Consider the following 20,962-nt stretch of genomic DNA (forward strand, 5'->3'; position numbering starts at 1 on the left):
ATGTGGAATAATAAATAAAAAAAAAATAAAACCATTTGAATATAAAATAAAACAAAAACAGTTTGAGGGTAAGCTAAAATTTACTTAAATAAATAACAATTAAGTCAGAAAAAAATAAAAGGCAAACGAAATATTGAAAAAAAATTTTTTTGAAAAAAATATTTCAATGCCCAAAACAACCACAAAAAATGTTAATCGTTTCACTTAGAAGTGCAGATAATTTTTTTCAAAACTACACTAGAGTTATACACTGAAAGAAAAGCAAAAAAAAAGAAAATATTGTGAGACAGTTAGTTAAGCAAGTTAACGGTAATAGACCGTACAATAATTAGTGCAGATGGAAAGGGTTTAGAGAGGCAACAAACACGGTGTGGTAGACTAAGAAAATTTACGAAAAATATTATGAATATACATACATATAAAATACAAATATGCAACAACACAACAACAAAAACACATTTTAACAGTTACTATTACTTTTTAATATTACTACTATAAATAGCGTGAACACTTAAAGTAAATAGAATAAAAATAAAATAAAATAACTCTACAACTTAAAAAATTTTGAGAAGAGTTTTATGTAAAAAATACTAAGCAACAACAATAGAAATAAAAAAAAAACGATATTATAAATAAAAAATTATGAAAGCATATTACAAATATAAAAAACATGTTCTAAAATTAGTACTTAAGAAAACAAAAATAAAAATCTAGTTGTAAAGAGCGTCAGAGTGTAGGAAAAAATAAAAGCATGGCAGCGCGTTATTGAAAGAGAACTAGCATGTAAAAAGCATATTAGAAACGAGCTGTTGGAATCATTACATTGTGCGAACAGTGCGAAAATAGCTAAGTGCTAAAAAGCAGACAACAAAAAACTACACTTAGCGAAAAGTGTTTGTAAATTAAACGAATTGATGCCGTAGGTACACACATAGATTTTGTTTTCAATTTTGGCGAATAAGCGTAACGCGCGTCGGTAACGAAGCAGGCATAGAATTGAGGTGCACGCAAGAAATGTCTACAAATATGTTCCTTTTAGCATTGAAAAATATAAATATAAAGCGAAAAACTAAATAAAACACACACAAATGCAATAAACACTTCCTTTTCGAACAAACAACAAAGAGTTAAACAAAAAAAGAAAGAGCAAAAATAAACAACGGATATGCCATAAAACCGAAAAACAAATTAGCCAATAGCCATGCGAAAATGTAAAAAAGAATATTTGATTTTACATTTTCAAATACTTTTTACTCCAAACTTTTTTATTTTTACTAGAGAAGCAAATGTCTTTTGTTACCGTACGCGCCACCAAACCGTAAAAATAGTACGAAAATGAAGCGAATAACCGGTAGACGCTGATGCGAGGGAGAGCATCACGTGAAAAGCGCCATGCGTCGTGCGTAGATAGGCACGTGGATAATGTAAACTAAAACGAAACTTTTATTTGCCTTAAAGTTTTATTGAAAAAAAACGTAATAATAATATTATTAGTGAATAGGGAAGCAGAAGGGAAAAATGGCGTGCTAGCAAGAAAAATAAAAGGAAGAGAAAGTAAGTGCATAACTTCAACTTCAGTAACTTAGTAAAAAGTTCGTGGGGTTATATGAGTGTTAGGGAAGAATGTAAAATATGGTTAAAGAAAAAGCATAGAGAGCACGTGCACATATGCGTAAAAAAACGAGTGTAAATGAAGCTAGAAGAGTAAGAGAGAGGCAAGGAAAAATATGCGCCCATATAAAGTGGGGCTGCTTGAGTGGAGAGTGGAGAGTGCAGCATGCATGCGCAGCAAGCGAGAAAAGCACGAGAAAAAAACGAGCAGTGGCCGATTCAGTAAAGAGAAAAGAGCAGCAAGCAAATAAGCAAAATGTGCGCAGAGCACCACGCGAATTAAATCATGCGCTCATAGCAAGCGAGATAAGTGCAGCAAGCAAGAATAAGCGGCGCGCGTAAATTGGCAGGAGATGCGCTCACAGCAAGCAAAATGTGCGTTTGCGCTGTCAATGCAAAATTTAGTAGAGAGATTAGAAATTACTTTGTGTATGTGCAAAACGCTGAATTTTTATTAAGCAAGAAATTTAAGGAACACGAATTAATTTGTAGTTTAATTACACAAATTGATAAGCAAAAACGAATTAAAAGCAAAAAATAAAAACATATACAAAAGTGACGTTTAGTTGTAAACAAACGATAAAAGAGAACGCATATGTCAAAAATAAAGCGTAATAGAGCGCAAGTAAGCAGCCAGGCATTGAAAGAGAGAAATGCAAAATGAAGCGTTAGCGCGAAAAATTTCAAAGTTAAAAGTAAAAAACACAAAAACAAAACAGTTTTAATATGTAGTAGTCTTTTTCAAAGAGAAAACAAAACCTAAAATATTTAAATAAATAAAAATTAAAAAAAAGATAGTGAAAAAATGGGATTGTAATTAAATTGTAAGTCAAATATACATACATAGTGAGTTAATCAATTAAATTGTTAATTGATAGTAAGTACGAAAAAAAAATTTACATGCATACATATAAATATGTACGACAAATAGTTTGTTTGTCCACACCTACTCATTTCTAAGCCACACCCATTTTTTAATTAAATATATATATATACATATATATACATACCTACCATTTTTCCTACATACATACATACCCACATACAATAAGTGAAAGAAACTTTTTTCAAGCATAAAATATATTAACAAAAAACCGTAAATAGGAAACAATACAAAAATAAAAACAGTTGTGATGAAAGCGAGTAGCAAATAAAAGCGAAAAATATTGAGTAAAAATTAAGAAATAGAAACAAAACAAAAAAACACACTGAAACTTGAATTTAAATTTTTCCCAATAGAAAAGTACGAAAGTTAAGCATTTTTAGTTGTATATTTTAAGGTGCGCAATGAAGGTGTTAATAGTTTTTGTATTATTTTTTGTTTGATTTAGCTACTATGTATATAGTATATAGTAATATTTTCTTGTGTTTGTTTTTATATAAATATTTTTTTTTATAAATAATTTTTAAAGTATTCGCTTAGGCATTTGTTTTTTACACTGTAGTGGTACAAGCATAATTTTTAAATTCAGGTGATAAAATCAACGAATTTCCTGCCTACCCTTACATTTACTATAAGCACGAATTCAGTTGTATATTACGAATCAATTAATTTTCCACACAATTTTTGTATTATTAAAAGCAAGTATTCAATTTTTTCCTTATGTGTTATTTATTCAATATTGATTTATTGCACAATTTATTTGTCATTGTCTTTGTTTGTGTTTGTTTTGTGATAAGGCCAGAGAGCAAATTGTAGGCAAAATGTTAATTTACTCATTATTCTAGCAAGTTTTTGCCTCATTTTTTATATAAAAATAAAATTTATTATTACTATGATTATGAAATGTCTCACAATTATTATACAGTAAGTGAGAAATGTATGCAACTACTTTTTATTAAATAATCTGTAAGTGAAATAGTTGGGAAAGAAACGTATATAAGTTTCGAAAATTAGTTTCTAAGTCAACACACTCAAACACTCAAATACAGTAAACTACACAAACACACCTAAAAAAGCCAGCGCACGCCCACTTGACGCACGCACGCCCCCTAATGAGTGACATATTTTGAGCGCGTTTGTATGTGTGCGCAGTTTTTTGTGGGCGCCAACTCCTTTAATACTCCTTAAAATACACGAACACACAAACAAACACTTATTAAAGAAATAATAAATTTTTTAAACAAAAAAAAAAAACAAAATTAAATGAAATAAAATGAAATAAAATATGATTATGAACGAAAGTAAAGTAACAAAAAATATTGAAAATATGGAAAAAAATCATTACTATTATTATATATTTATGAAATTTAGTTATTATATTTAATAAATAAAACAAAACACAACAACAAATATGTATAAAAATTTAAAATACGAAATCAGAACAAGAACAACAACAGCAACAACAACAAGAAATATTAAACTAGTTATTTAAAAAGTAAAATGAACAAAAACTGAGAAAAATCAATAAAAAAATTAAAACACAACAAAAAAGAATTTAAAAACTGAGTTTTTATTAAAATAGAAAAGTAAATAATGGTTTGCGGGAAAGACTAAAAAATTAAAACTTTCGACTGGTGAGTATCTAATATTTCATTGATTGAAAAAGGAAAAGCTAGCGCACCTTAAGGGGGTAGTCTGGTCTGGAAATTTGAAAAAATCCATTTTTCTTGCATATTTTAAAAGCTTAGATCTTCAAAAATACCTATGCTCTTCAACGGATTTTTCAAAATTCGAATTATTTTCGGAGATACAGCGGATTTTGTGACGTGGCGTCTAAACCGACCGAGTGGAGCGAATCGCACAATCAACGGCAGATGTTACCGGACGACTTGAGGACTCGTTCTTTCCAGAAAATCTTTTGTATCCCACACAACCTTTATTTATTCTATATATATATATATATAGTTTATACTTCTAACGGGTGATTTTTTAAGAGCTGTAGGAAATTTTTTCAAAAACACACGTAAAATTCAGAAAAATGCATCAAATTTTTATTTAAATCGATAGTACAGTCCATATTAATTTAATGGTTGAAGATTATTTCATGCAAATGTTGACCGCGACTGCGCTTCGAATGGTCTATCCGCTTAGTCCAATTTTGGCATACTCTTTCCAATGTTTCGGCCGGTATCTCACATATAAATGCTTTAATGTTGTCTTCCAATGCGTTAATTCAAGCAGGCTTTTCTGAATAGACATGAGCTTTAACATAGCCCCACAAAAAATAATCTGAAGGTGTTATATCGCACGGTCTGGGTGGCTAATTGACAGGTCCTGAACGTGAAATAAAATGTTCACCGAACTCGCCTCTCAACAAGTCCATTGTTGCGCGTGCTGTGTGGCATGTGCCCCCGCCTTGCTGAAACCACATGCCAATGCAAGTCTTGCACTTTGGGCAAAAAAAAAGTTGGATATCATTTCACGGTAGTGCTCACCATTCACAGTTACGTTACGATTCGCAGCGTCTTTGAAGAAGTACGGTCCAATGATACCTCCAGCCCATAAACCGCTCCAAACTGTGACCTTTTCTGAATACAGAGGTAGCTCTTGCAATTCTTCTGGCTAATCTCCCTCCAAAATCGACAATTCTGCTTATTTACGTACCCATTGATCCAAAAATGAGCTTCGTCGCTGAACACAATTTTTCGATAAAAAAGTGGATCTTCGGCCAACTTTCCAAGAGCCCATTCACCACAAAATTTTGCGTTGCGGTAGGTCGTTCGGCTTCAAATCTTGCACCATCCTTTCGCAAAATTTTCCACGTTGTTGAGTAACAGAGGCCCAATTGCTGCGAACGGCGACGAATCGATAATTGATGGTCATCATTAACATTGGCCGATACTGCTGCGATATTTTCTACAGTTCGCACTCTACGTAAGCGTGTTGGTGGTTTGATGTCCAATAATGTAAATTTGGTTCTAAATTTAGTCACAATAGCTCGACTAACCGCTTCAGTGGGTCGATTAAACTGACCATAAAATGGAAGAAGCGCGCGATAAACTTTCTTAACAGAACACGCATTTTTATAATAAAATTCAATGATTTGCAAGTGTTGTTCGTTTGTAAGACGATTCATGGTTAAATTATAGACCAAACTGAAGATGTTTGACAGTGAAACAAAACACGAAACAGGCGTCAGCTGTTTAAACCAACTGTTTAAAAAGATAATAGCTAAAAAATCACCCGTTATATGCTTTATACTTCTATAAAATATACCTGGATATATATCGCCGATTAATCCAGAGTGTGTAGTAAATATTAAGATCTAAGTTATTCTATTGGAATTGTTGCTCGAACTTCAAACGCGATTTTCTCAAAACTACTTTTTTTGAGATGGTCGTCATGATATCTCAAGTTCTACTTGGCCGATCGCTTTGAAGTTTGATAAGAGTCTTTTATCATACATCTGTCTATCGCGCCTGCCTCGGATTTTAAAAAATTTAAGTTTGAAGTATATTTAAAAAATTTGAAAAGGTGAAAACAAGAGGTAAAATTTTTTTTTCAAGTTGACGCCATTTTATGAATTTTGTTTTTGTGTGATTTGGTCTAATCCGATAGCGACGTCCTAACTAATGAAGATTTTTTTTTAATTTGTATGTTTTAGATCTCTACAAGGGTAGCTACCACTACGCCGGCCTGTAATTCCATAATTTTTTTTTTATTAATTTTTTTTATACTTTTCTAATATTAATAAAAACCATAAAAAAAAGATAGATAGTAAAAATATTTTTAATTTTTTCTTATCTTAGTTTTAAAAATACCTAAAATTAAGGTGTCTAGACCAGTAACAAAACTGGGCCGCATAGTTAGAACCGCATAGAAAAAAATTATCAAAAATCAACGACAGTTGTGAGCGACTTCCAACCCAAGGATTAGCGTACCAGGTTTTGGTCATCTATGATGAAACACAAAATTATGCAAGTAACATCGACTGTTAACAGTTTTTACAACAATAATCCGCAAGATTATGGAAGGAGCTTTGGGATTATTCAGCAATTGGACCACATAATTAATAATAAAAAATAAAAAAATAAAAACATAAAAAAATAAAAAAAAAATTAATAATAAAATATAAAAAATGAAAAACAAAAAACAAAAAAATAAAACGAAATAAATAAATAAAAATAATTAATTTGTAAAAATAAAAAATAATAAATAATAATTAATTATAAAAAATAAATAAATAAATAAAAATTATTAAAAAAATATAAAAAGGTACACCCGTGCAAACCTAAACTACGCACTAAAAAAAACCAAGATACCAGGCTTGAAACTCCCAAAATTAAACGGAGTTAACGCTAACGCAAGCCCAACAAGCAAAATACTTAGGTGTTATCGTTGATCCCAAACTCAGTTGGAGGCCCAATGTATGTAGAATACAGGATGAAGAAAGCTAATATAGCTCACTGCTAAAATGAAATCAGACTGCGCATGCCCCGCCCTCAACTTCAAAAAAGACTCTACGGTACGCTTTCCATCGAGAGCCGAATGGAGAAAAGGGAAAGTAATTGGTAGATTCGATGTCGAAATCTATTGTACACTGACAGTTCTAAAATGAAGTGGGGTGTGAGAGCTGGCCTCTATTCGGAACCGCTCAACTTTGCCAAATAAATTCGGCAATTCCTGACTATGCCAGTGTGTTCCAGGCAAAACTGCTAGCAATTAGGAAAGCTTGGAAATCACTAAAACACTACAAACAAATTGGTGCAAGACTAACTATCTTTTCGTACAGTCAAGCAGCTATCAAGGCCTTAAATTCCAATTCCATTTGGCCGTCGTACAACATCCAAAGGATGAATTACCTGTTAGAATGCTCCCGCTCAAATATTTCGCGTATCACTGCAACCTTCACAGGTCACTTAGAAGTAGGGGGTCAGACAGCCAGACTTAAGCATTCTTTCAATCCTATAGCAGAAGCTCTCAGGCAGAGGGGGGTGAAAGAAAGACGTTTCCACTATTTATACGAATGTCCAGGTTTAGCCAGAACAAGACTACGCGCCTTTGGAAAGTTTTTTGTACAGCAAATTAATGAAATCTAAGACATAGAGATACAAAATTTACTGTTATACTTGGATCTCAGATATTTTTATGAAGAGGGGCGACCGCTATTAGAAAAATGTTTTTCTTAATTTTGGTGTTTCACCGAGATTCGAACCTACGTTCTCTCTGTGAACGCACCAACCCATTCGGCTACGGCGGCCGCCATTAGGATTATTATTATATTAGAAATACTCAATCACTTCAACAACAACAACAACCTCGGCTGCCACGTCATCGGGTACTCAGCATCAGAATTTTGCTAATTGTCCACTAATTTCACATGTATTCACACACTCGTCCATGATTTTTTTCGTATAACACCAACAAAGTATCAGCTTTTTTGTAAACAAGCTGCTGTAATGACCCCGCTTAGGTCAGCCAATCAGCTGATGCTTTCGAATTCGCTCAGAGATGGTTAACGGTCTGATGTTGATCACTCTTTGCCAAGTGAATTCTCTTTACCAAGTGGATACTCTCTGTACATCGTGGCTACTCAGAAGCTCCACAGAGTTTCCTCTTCTTATTCTCTCCTCTTCTTCTTCTTGTTTTTTTTTTGTACTTTTTCTTTTTCTTCTTACATTCTTGTTCACATTTTCACATATCTCATACGCAACTACACGTCATGCGAAAATTACTCCAAAAACCCCTCACAAATATACGCAATCTTGTATTCCATCACTCTCGAGTAGAGCTATACCTTGTTATAACTGTCTTTCTCGCACCACAATGTCCTTAAGAGCGCGCAGTCAATTCGGTTAGTTTACAGATCATTTGTTGCAGCTCCATTAAGTAAATAACTCCGGTATTTTGCATGTCAGTTGACCGCAGCCAATACCAAACAAGAGTCTGTTGTTGTTCATTTTTGAAGCTCAACCTTCTATCTCAATCGCTATTTTTGCCGTTAAGTGATACTATCACTGACTCAGCGGAGAGAGACCCTTGTAAGTTGAGAGGATATTTCTACAACACTTGTCTTTACTTCTTTGGATTGTATCTCTCTTGGTAATACATTTTCATATTTCCACGTAATATTGCACTTTGGCCATAATTACCACGACTAAACCTAAATCTAAATATGTCAATCGGCACAATTTAGTGCTCAATGTTCACGACGAAAAAATGGTGGAACAGTGTACACGGCTTACAACAATATGAAGCCAAGTTCCAAAACCTAGCAATGAAGCGATAGTAGTATGAAATTTTAATGAAAAAAATATATTTAATTTAAGGTGATAATTTTTTACGCTTAACGAGCGTTACAATACATCAAATTTCACTTTTTCACCTTTCTCATCTTTCAAAGCATTTTATTTAGAGCGCCAAGAAAACCGCCAAAGACCAACTCATTAACTTAATAAGCGGTTAATTTGCAAACAAGAGCAAAAGCTCGGTGCAAACATATGAAAATACACACTTACACATGCATAGAAGTACATAACATGTCCATATGTATACTATCGTTGTCACGCATTGAAGCTTACTCGAATTATTATTTTACGCTAAAATAAACAACCATAAGGGCAGCAAAAACTACACATACACACACACACACACGCTAATGCACACAGTACATTACACAGCATATTCATAGAAACCACAAAACAGTCCACAAACCAGCACAGCAAAAATAAATATAATTGTGTAAAGGTAAAACGCATACATACACGGTATATTATACTCATACTTTCGCTCAAATGTAAGCTACATAAATATGTTTGTGTATGTACAATATTCAGATGAGCGTACATCTATCAGTCTATGTGGGTTTGTTTTTTTACATATATGCATAAGTGTGGGTTAAAAATTCAATAGTGTTAAATAAAATATTTACACACATCACCAAGCAACACCTGCGGCCACAAAAACAGCCAAAGTACCAATAGAGAAAGATACACGTGTACGTGGGTATGTAGATAAAAGTAAGCGGATGATTTGCAAGAGTGCCTTTGATAGGTCAATGCAGGGCAAGTATAAGTAGATAAAATGGCAAGGGACACCTGCGGACAATCATATTATATATACCAAGTCGTGTTATATATTGGCACACCAATTTCCGAGGAAGATGTTTAGTTGTCATCAAAGTTAAACATGTAAATAGTATTTGCAAGTTACTAATATATTAGTAACCAATTTCTTTAAAAACAATATGCCTTCTGCATATGGGCATATGCCAATTGCCTTTCCGAAATCATATTTTTCCACACCCGGAACCACATCTCGTATGCATTATATTCATGTCATAGCCAGTCTTGTAAGCATAAAAGTAGCAATTTTCCAAAAATGAAGCAAAGCATTGCATTTTTAACCAAAAAGACAGAAGTTAAGCTAAATTATGAAAATTTTATATTAGGTACAAGACATGATGCAAGACATGTCTTCGAACTGTCTTGTATACTTGAAGGAATACTTTTTCTGTTTCTTTAGCAAAAAATATGCAATTTTAGCGTACAAGCTATGATGCAAGACATGTCTTTGAACTGTCTTGTATACTCTGAAATGCATTTTTAACACAAATTAAGCTAAATAACGAAAATTTAACGTACAAGACATGATGCAAGACATGCCATCGAACTGTCTTGTATACCTGAAGGAATCTTTTTTCTGTTTCTTTAGCAAAAATTTGCAATTTTAGCGTACAAGCTATGATGCAAGACATGTCTTTGAACTGTCTTGTATACTCAGAAATGTATTTTTTCCCCAATTTAAGCTAAATTATAAAATTTTAACGTACAAGACATGATGCAAGACATGTCTTCGAACGGTCTTATATACTCAGAAATGCATTTTCCCACAAATTAAGCTAAATAAGGAAAATTTAACGTACAAGACAAGATGCAAGTCATGTCATCAAACTGTCTTGCATACTTGAAGGAATCCTTTTACTGTTTCTTTAGGAAAAATTTGCAATTTTAGCGTACAAGACATGTCTTCGAACTGTCTTGTATACTCAGAAATGCATTTTTTCTACAGATTAAGCTAAAATATGAAATTTTAATGTCATGATGCAAGACATGTCTTCGAGCTGTCTTATATATTCAAAAAACTTAATTTCTCACAAATGTATACCTTTTCAGCTCACAAGGCATATCTTGATTCTAACAGGCACTTTTGGAACTTACGTCTGTCTCTCTCATAAGCGCAATATTCATTGTTGTATGTTTTCCCTTGCTTCCAATCCAATTCTTGCGTATTTAGCTGGCTTAAGATGGGCTCCTCGTTCGTTTGTTTACTTACGATCAAAAAAAACAGTTTGCAATTTTTTCATATAAATATTAACACACTTCGAAAAATAGTTGAAAACCCGAACACAGAGTGACAAAAAAATAAGCAAAAATAGTAAACGCAGTGCCATGACTATTGTACAAAATGGCGGAAGATTTGTAATTTTTTATATTTTATTATTATTTATTATTTATTTTAATTTTTATTTTTATATTTTTTAATAACGTCGTACATCACGCATATTTGACACTTGTGAATAGCCAGCTGCAGTATACAAACAGATAAGGAAGGAAGCGAGGTCAAAATAAAGATTTCCTATATACTGGGTTGCCCATATTAGACGGACCCATGTGTTTTTTTTTTTTTATCATAAAAACACAATTTTTTTGATGTTGACGATAATAATCATTTTATTTGGTTCAAGTAGATTTGTGTACATCACTTTTTGAATATGATATCTCTCAAATGGCTGCCTTGAGCCTGTATGGCGTATTGTGCCCGTTTTGCAGCATTTTTCATAGTTTTAGCTAACATTTCGGCTGGAATAGCGGCTATTTCCTCACGGATGTTGTTCTTGAGCTATTATTAATATAAGCCTTTGATTTTAAATATCCCCACAAGAAGAAGTCAGGTAGCGTTAAATCGGACGAACGCGGTGGCCAGTCAAAATCGCCATTTTTCGACATCAAACGACGAGGAAACAATTTCTTCAAAAAATCGATTGTGGTGCGAGCTGTGCGTGGTGGAGCGCCGTCTTGTTGAAACCAGAACTGCCTCATACAATTTCGACGAATAATTGGCATCACAAAAGTGGTTATCATATCGCGATAAATCTCCTGATTGACGGTAACTGCTTGACCATCTTCATTTTCGAAGAAAAACGGCTCAATAATCGTTTTCTCACTAACGCCGCACCAAACAGTGACTTTTTCGTCGTAAAGAGGTACCTCTTAAATTTCGTAAGGATTTTCAGTGGCGTAAATATGGCAATTTTGCTTGTTTACCGTCCCATTCAATAAGAAAGGAGCCTCATCGGACATGATGATTTTGTTCTTCTTCTTCTTCTTTTGACTTCTTTTGTTGAATGTAAATTTCAGCAATTTGGGAGCGCTCGCGCGGCATGTACTGTTCCATAGTAAAAATCTGCTTGGACTGACGCTTCCAACGCGGTATGTCATTAAGCGATCTGACGTCTCTGTCAAAAGATACAAGGTTGCCAGATGGGTTCGTCGAAACCACCCCTGTACAATAATTTTTTTTGTTTCATAAAAATGTTATTTAAGAATCAAATTGAGTGATTAATATTGCGCCACCTGTATTTTGCATGACTGAAATAATTGGGTTAAAACTCTACCTAAAGTGGCTCAGTGCCGGTGTGTTTTAAGAAATTTGCTTTATTTAAAGAGAACGAGTAGCCCAACTACAAACTTCTGTATACCATGCTCAAGGAAGAAATTTTATTCATACAAGACATTCTCGAAGACATGTCTTCAATGTGTCATGCCTCGCAGAAAATGCCAGAAAGTTGAAATCCTATCATTTATTACATATTTTTTGCACTCGAGTTAAAAATAAGCATGTATGACATCTTGGAAGACATGTCTTCAATGTGTCATGCATCATGGAAAATGCCTTAATATTAAAATTCCATCATTTATTACATAATTTTTGCACTCGAATTAAAATTAAGCATATAAGACATCTTGAAAGACATGTCTGCCACTTGTCGAGTATGCTTAATATGCACGATATACGCAAATTAGATTTTCGCGTAGTCAAAATGACAACCTTCATTGCTTGAATTCATGCTAACTATAGCATAAATAAGCAAAGTATTCATTCCACGCTTATATCAATACAAACATCCTTGAACATGCATCCTGATATATACATACGAGCATAGTAAGTACACAGGCATGCCACACATGCATAGCGCTGACCACAAACCGCCAACCAATCTATCTCACATCCACTTCCCTTGCATATTTTCACATTTTAGTTTGCGGTCATTTGGTGGTCAAAACATAGAGTCACTGCCTTCGCATACCTTTTCAGGTAAAAGTATGTGCAGCGATAAAGGACAAACTTAACTCACATGCAAGTATCTTCCTTCTTTGCAATATGGCTGGTGCTTTTGCTTTATATAAAACACTTTTTCTGTACTGCATACTGCTTATACGACATGGCTGGTTCCACTCGTCCAATGCTTTAAAGTCGTTGAAAATGTGCTTAACCCCTAAATGCTAAAGTAGTGAACTCTTGTTGCAAGATTATGCCAGCAGCTAAAAACTGTTGCAAGTACAAGTGCAGATGGGTATGAAGCACATGCTTACCCACGCACACATTCACACATACAAGTACAGCAGCTGCACTCCGATGAACATTTGTGGGCATGCATGGCGTATACGCTACCACAATGCTGGGCAAGCAACAAAAAAAAACGCAAACACTAAACAAAAACTAAAATTTGGACGAGAAAAAGTGTATGGGGGAAAAAACATACTAATGCAATTTTGACCAAAATTTAGGGATTTCGGATTTAGGATAGAAGAAATAAAATCTGCTCTTGCTGCTGCTGCTGCTTGTGGAAAAAAGATTGGACATAGGGGTTAGAATAAAAATGCTCTGTTCATATGGTTGTATGTATACGTTGTTGCATGGTCAAATGGCTGCCGCACGGATAATGAAAGTTTTCTGTTGATCAAATATAAGCGAAATCCCAAAACTACAACTATAGATATTTCATGAAGCATTGAAGCAGTTTTTTTTTGTGTCTTCGAACTTTGTGTAAATGAGATACAATTCGTTGATGACTTTCAGGTGAATATGAAAACTATTTGCTAGGAGACCACAATGAACTCGCTTAAAATATAAAATTTCGTATTAATTGTTAAAATAAAAATATATGAATTAGTATTAAATTATTATTAGTTGCTATCGCGCAGTATTTGAGCGCATAGTGCCGAAACAAATGTTTTCCAATGTTGCCTACTTCTCGGTTTCGTCTTAATTTGGGTCCATGAGAAAGATTCTTCAATTTCTAAAAATTCTTCATTAAGGTTACGCAAGATCCGTTAGTCCCTTGCTGCGCGATCCTTGTGGGTTCCAGTCCAGTGCCATTCTACTTATGTGTGTCGGTCGATAGGTAGAGCAACGTATGGCCAAGCGAATTCCATTTGCGAATTATACAATAACTATTTACAAATTTTGCGATAAATAAGAATAATTATCCACGGTAGTCAGAAGGTACTGCATATTTTTCGATTTTTCATTCCCTGACACGCCATTAGAGACGGTTCGCCTTGCCTTTCTCACAACAAAACTGTGTTGCGCTCCTAAGAAAAGCTTCCTTCAAGAGGGGACGCTATTTTGACCAAAAGAGCCGAGCCGAGGCTGTCTTATGTTTCCGTACCCATGGGATAGTTTCCGGTCAAGAGCGTCCGACTGAATTCGAGCAGAGGTTTCCGCATACTGATCCACTTCTGGTAGCAATGATAGACTTGCTATGGTATGAAACTCTACCGTTGGCAACTACACTTTTTTATTTTGCCCTTAGTTTCGGTCACCGAAAGCTTTATCTAAGTGGGCGATCAACGACTCTGCAAACATGGGCAACAAACAAAAAATCCTCGGATACCTGCGCTGATAGAAATGTCTCCGCGGCGTATAACAAACGAACGTATACGACAGGAAGGGCAAGAGTTCATCAGCAAAAAGCTGAGAGTCACCCCGAATGGCCAGCTGGCGGAGATGAAGGCATGTGGGCAGTAAGTAGTGATCTCTAAAGAAGGGCTACGAAGAGTAAACTGACCCGCACCGAAGAAACTAGCTTCTAAGGAACAAAGATCTGTGAGCAAAACGTCGAGTGGATCGAAGAGGCATATAGCTTTGATAACTCCTCCTACTCGTTGCCCTACGATTGTAAGTGCAGCGGCATCGTTTAGTAAGGAGGTCAGAGATCACCTAACGCTTCCATTTTTGGATGATGAGAAAATCTTCCCGAACGACTCGAATAACATACCAATTGATTATACTGATATCAAAAAATCCGAGTACGAGTCAAGTTCAATCATACAAAGAAGAGATTGGGACGATGTGGATAGGGCTAATGCAGTGACTGTGCACTCGAATGGAGTAGAGTGAGACCTAGTAAGCAGCGAGTCGCAGCCGAACCCTCAAAGCCGCAAGAAATTATTGAGCTCACTCAGTTTAGCAATGAAGGACTACCCAGCAACAATGGGCGTATAACCCAATTAGGCTAGGTGCAAAAAGAGGCAGCGTTCTGTCGGCATTGGCATTAACGATGACTCTCACGAACTGTGGGAAGCCCAAATACAAAATTCTGCATGCGATGGGTAAAGACAAAATTTTACGCATACATGACATCCTCGAAGACTTGTCTTCAATATGTCATGCATCGTAGAAATTCCATCATTTATTTCAATATTTTTGCATTGTAAATAAGACTATGCATGTTTGACATCTTGGAAGACATGTCTTCCAATTGTCTTAATTGAAGCGGCAGCACTACAAGCAGGCCGCTCATATATGTGCGTATATGTATTATATATTATATATATGAAGCCTAGCAGGGATGTATTTTTTATATGGAGACTAAATTCGCAAGCCGGGCAATATTTCACTTCTCTCTTTCGATTGCATCCGAATACTTCGATATTAGACTCATCTGGATTCCTGGTCACAGTGGCATAGAGTGTCCCGCTGGGCCAATGAGCTGACTAGACAGGGTAGTCTGAAAACGGTTTTATCACAAAACGAGGGGATTGGGGATCTCTTGAGAAGCTGTGGTCTAGTCCTAGAAATATTGTCCTCGCATAAACTCATCGAGCGCTGGGCTAGTGCGCAAACATGCAAAGTCGCGAGATTCTGCTGGCCACTTGTAGATTGGAAGCGCTCAAGGGAACTTCTAAGGCTAACAAAACTGCAATTCTAAATTTGGTAGATATCCTTACCAGACATTATCCGCTGGATGTCCATGTGGTGGGTCTTGGGATTGGCGGGATCTGAGGCGGAATCATCTCAGAACCTTCTTGTTAACCGCCTTGCTCTCATCGGGCAAAGATTTAGACATTTGCGTTCTCACTGTTTTTCTACATGCACACCTTCGTAGCTGAGCGAATGGCAACTGCAGCCAGCCTAGCCGGCTAACCAAATATAGAGCGTTCCGAAATATAAATCCAAAAGTCTTATTTTTAGGCTTCTTTGGAGCGCTTTATTTTTTTACTTATTTACACTCCTCTGAATGCTTCTGAAGGCCCATTTATGATAGCATTTTAAAGCATTCTTTGAGTATTCATTCAACATCAATCTTTTTTTTTTGCCCCGACAACTAGCAAGCGCACCACTCAGACAAGTCCAGAAGTCCATTGTACTGCATTCGGGTTCCCATTTCAATTTTCTTTAAATCTATCCGAAATCTGAGTATATCTTTTGGTGCCAAGGAGCCAAGGCGGTCGCTTTTTAACACATCAGTGCCAAAGACATCAAGCCTGATTCAAGCGAAGGCCGTGCAGATGCACAGAAAGTGGTCGGCCGTCTCATCCTACTCTCCACATGATGGGCAAGTGCACAACGTAATTGGCCACCGTCGGTTGTCATTCTCTAATCCAAAGCACCTTCTGCCATTTTCCACCTGTTTGGTTCTCCTCCTTCATTTTTCTTCCCCTGCAAGGTATCACAACGGACGATTTTTTAGTATCTTTCCAAAAAGATCCCCTCTCATGAGTAGCCATATTTCCTATCCTAAATTTCCGTGCCGATTATAATTTAGTATTTCACAATAACATTATTTTTAGATGAGAAGAACTGCTACAGAGAAAATCAAATATTTTTCATATCAAAAATCATAACACAACCTTTTGCAAAATTCGCATTTATTATTTCCTATTTGTACTAAAATAACTTTTACTGCTTTTCCCAAAACAAGCGCCGAAACAGCTGTTGCTCATTTGCTTCAGTTCATTGTTCTTGTGTACCTTTTCGTTTTCTTCTTAACCGAACACTTTTTGCTGGCATTGCATTGCATACATTTAGGCACGTTATACTATTTTATTATCACTTGCTTTTTGTAGTAACGCAGTCACCCATAAAGTTTGAGCAACAACAATGCAACAGCATCGTACAAGCTTATAAATATTAACACATACACACGCATGCATTTATGTATATACACACATTTACGTGTGTGTCTGCTTCTTAATTCCCAGTTATATGCATTTGTTTGTGTGTGCGTGCATTTAAATCCCATGTGAGTCAAAGTGGCAGCATTGCATGCCCGAGTACAGCCATTAAAGTATGTAGTAAAAATCATCATAGCAACCGGACGCGGGAAGCGCAGTGTTCTGAGACGGCAGGGGAAGCGAACTACAATAATTCGCACCGAACGGCTATGGCTCGAACGCATATATCCGCACATACGCATATGCATATATGTATGTATATGTGTGTGGGTGGTTCGTAGTAGACTGTGCAACGCTGGGCGTGCTAAGAGTGTTGGGGGGCAAAACTTTTTTCGGTGGTTGGAAAAAGCGCATAAAGTGCCTATTTCACACTCCAACGCTTTTCAAAAAAGTGCGCATAAAGCAAACTCATACACGGCTATAAAAGAAAGTATAATAGTCAAAGGCACTGGCTGGCATAAAGGCATACATAGAGACGCATGCAGATACATTTTGTGTGCAACTTCGTTGTACGGCATGCAACAATGGCATGTTGCATATATGTAAGGCACTGGCAATGGTAACTGTTGCAATTAGTTGGCATAAGGCGGCAAATAATTGCGCTCATATAATTTTTGCTTATTTCATCCGCTACTCTACTCATAAGCAACTACGCGCGTATGCCTTTGCATGTGTGTGCGTGTGTGCCGAAGCATTCATGTGTGGGCTGCGCGCTTATACTCATGCCGCCCGCGGGAAAGCACGAGGAAACTGTTGGAAGTAACAAGTCGAAGTAGGCAAGCACGACAAGCCGCCAATAGTCGGTGTTGTCAGCGTAAGGCGAATTCCAACAGGCAGCCTCACATTGCAACTCAGCCCAGATCGGCGCATCGACGATAAAGCAAAAAGTGCGCCACTGCACAAAGGAGTAACGAGGAGAAAAAATAATAATAAAAGGAAATTCGAGCATAGAAGTGCGAAAAATTAAATTTATGTATGTATATAAAATACGGCGGCGTCAAAGATTTATGACAAAAGTTGTTGAAGAGAACTGAAAGTCGCAGAGTTGTGCTGCGTTGGATGTTGTTCTGTGGCGGCAGCAGCATTTGACTATGAAAAGCAAGCTACATATGTAGGTATAAGTGTATGAGTTATTGTTTTTGTGGCTTTTTATCCAGCAATTGTTGTATTACACGCAAGAGGCTCATAAAATTCAATGAATTTGCGGTAAGAATGTGGAACTCTTCGCTATGCTGGCGTGTAACGTAAAAAGTGTATATAAGTAGAAAACTGGTTTAAAAAATTTTATATAAATAAGCATGACAAAAAACATTTTTACAACAAGTTGTATGTGTTAAATTTACTATAATTAATTTATTTCAACTGCAACGCTTCTACTTCTATGGACAACCAAACGGCAAAGCTTTGTTTTTTATGTATAAAAATAGGCATTTTTGGTTTGCAAGACATCTTGGAAGACATGTCTTCGATGTGTCATGCATGGTGGAAATTCAAAAATAAATGAACAACCAAATTACAATGTTTCGCTTTTTATGTATAAAAATAGGTATTTTTGGCTTGCAAGACATCTTGGAAGACATGTCTTCAATGGGTCATGCATGGAGGAAATTCAGAAAATAAGTAAAAGCTCTGCAGATTTTTAAGCTAGCATTATTTAAAATTACAAAAAAATTAAATTTGGTAGACAAGAAATCAAGAAAACAAGTTTTCAATACATTGGTCTTACGAGGTTAAAATAACGATTATCAGTTTATTCGAGTTCCCTTGAATAATAACAGATTAAAAATATTTGCTTTTTAGGTATAAAAATAGACATTTTTGGCTTGCAAGACATCTTGGAAGACATGTCTTCGATGTGTCATGCATACCCGAAATTCAAAAAAAAAATGAACAACCAAATTACAAAGTTTCGCTTTTTATGTATAAAAATAGGCATTTCTGGCTTCCAAGACATCTTGGAAGATATGTCTTCAATGTGTCATGCATGAAGGAAATTCAGAAAATAAATAAAAACTTTGCAGTTTTAAGCTAGCTAAATAATGCTAAAATAAATTACAAAAAAATTATATTTGGTAGACAAGAAAACAAGACCTCAGTACATAAGCCATGCAAGCATAAAGTAACGATTGTCGGTTTATACGAGTTCCCTTGAATAATAACAGATTTAACTTACTAATAACAATTGAGTTGTGATATATATTTTTTCAGGACAACAATAAGTTCATTGTACTGAAATCGGGCTCCTATTTTAATTTTCTTTAAATATACCCGACCTCCGTAGAAATCTGAGTACATCTTGGGGGGCCAAGGAGCCAAGGAGGACGCTTCTTAACACAAGGCCGGGCAGATACACAAAAAGTGGTATGCCGTCTCATCCTCCTCTCCACATGCTGGGCAGAGTACACTGTCTGAGATGCCTACCTTTTCTATGTGCTTCGCCCGTAGAAAGTGGTCCGTCATACGTCCAACCAGCTACGTACAGTAGGTACTGCTTAATGTACAGCAGGATCTGCGCAGTCGGTCGGAAATGACAGGTAACACCAGTTTTGTCGTCGATCTGCGAACATATATCCCTCACTCTCAGTTTTGAAGAAGGAACTAAACGAGGGCCTAACTCTAGAATCACAGTCCATATGGGAAGCCTCGACCTCCCACAGGATCGCCAAAATAATGCTACGAGTGCTACACGAACAACAGCCTACTTTACTTTAACACTCCCAAAGAAGGAATTATTGGCAGTTAAAATGGGATTGATCCAGAACGACGCGTGTGACTTATGCGCAGAAGAAATGGGTACGTTAGAACACTTCCCTTGCCACTGTTCTTCTCTACCAGAACACGTCACGAAGTGCCTGGGATCGGTGTTATGATAAAAAATATCAAAGTTTTGGAAAAGTGCGAAATATAAAGGCAACCCTCGTCAGGTTTTCTATGTTCCATTTCTTTATATACGACAAAACCTGTCTTACTAATTATAGCGTCATGCTTTCTACCAACTCTTTTACCACCTTTCCTGCTACCAAACTTTCGACTACCTGGCTTAAAACCATTTCTGCCACCTTGCCATTACCTTTTTCCAAATGCTCCACTACCTTTTTCATTACAATTTTTACTTGTTTTTCTTACCTAAATAAAGCCACTCTTCCTACATCAATTTCCCTAATTTTTATGGATTCATAAAACACCACTTGACGCTTCCACGAAGCATAATCGTATCCGCCTATCTCTATTTTTTATAGTCTTTATAGTTCCTTACATGTAAATCTATACTCACCGTTACTTACCGTCTCTGTGATTGTTTCTGTGCAGATTTAATGCGCCTTTATAAGCCATAAAATGTAAGTTTAACCTTCCCATATGTTTCGGAAAGTTCCGCTTTTGTTGTGGCTTCCGTTTCTCATTCACTGCTTCGCCCTTTCGATGGCAGAAGATTCAACTTATTTAGCTGAAGCCATAGATTGACTGCCGAGCACTATTTACTTAAGCAGTGTACTTGTTGTTGCCAAGCGTTGGTGGGCAGTGCGGTTATGAGATTCAGGAAGTGCGTGAGCGTAGGTTTGTAAGTTGTATTGCAGTAGACTTCCAGCTTTGATGCGTTGCTACTAGAGTTGCATTGAAAGCAAGGAATGCTACTATTTGCAGAAAGTTTTTAGACACTCACAAGTTTGTTTAAATTATGGTCAAATTTGGCTTACAGTAAATACGAGATGTGCATGCATATATTCGGTTACAAATATACGAGTAAGTATGTCCCAAAAAAAACACTGTGCATTCGTTGCTGTTGTGTACATTTTCGTAGGCTTGCTGTGAGTATTGGCTTTTATATCGCAGCTTTTAAGTGAGTTGGAAGCGATAACTTTAGAATACATCTCAATTTATAGCAACAACAATCAACTTGCTGATTTTTAATCATTTTATGAGTTAGTGTCAAAAGACAAGCAAAAGT

Source organism: Anastrepha obliqua, chromosome 4 (genome assembly GCF_027943255.1).
Source record: "Anastrepha obliqua isolate idAnaObli1 chromosome 4, idAnaObli1_1.0, whole genome shotgun sequence".
Taxonomy (NCBI): domain Eukaryota; kingdom Metazoa; phylum Arthropoda; class Insecta; order Diptera; family Tephritidae; genus Anastrepha; species Anastrepha obliqua.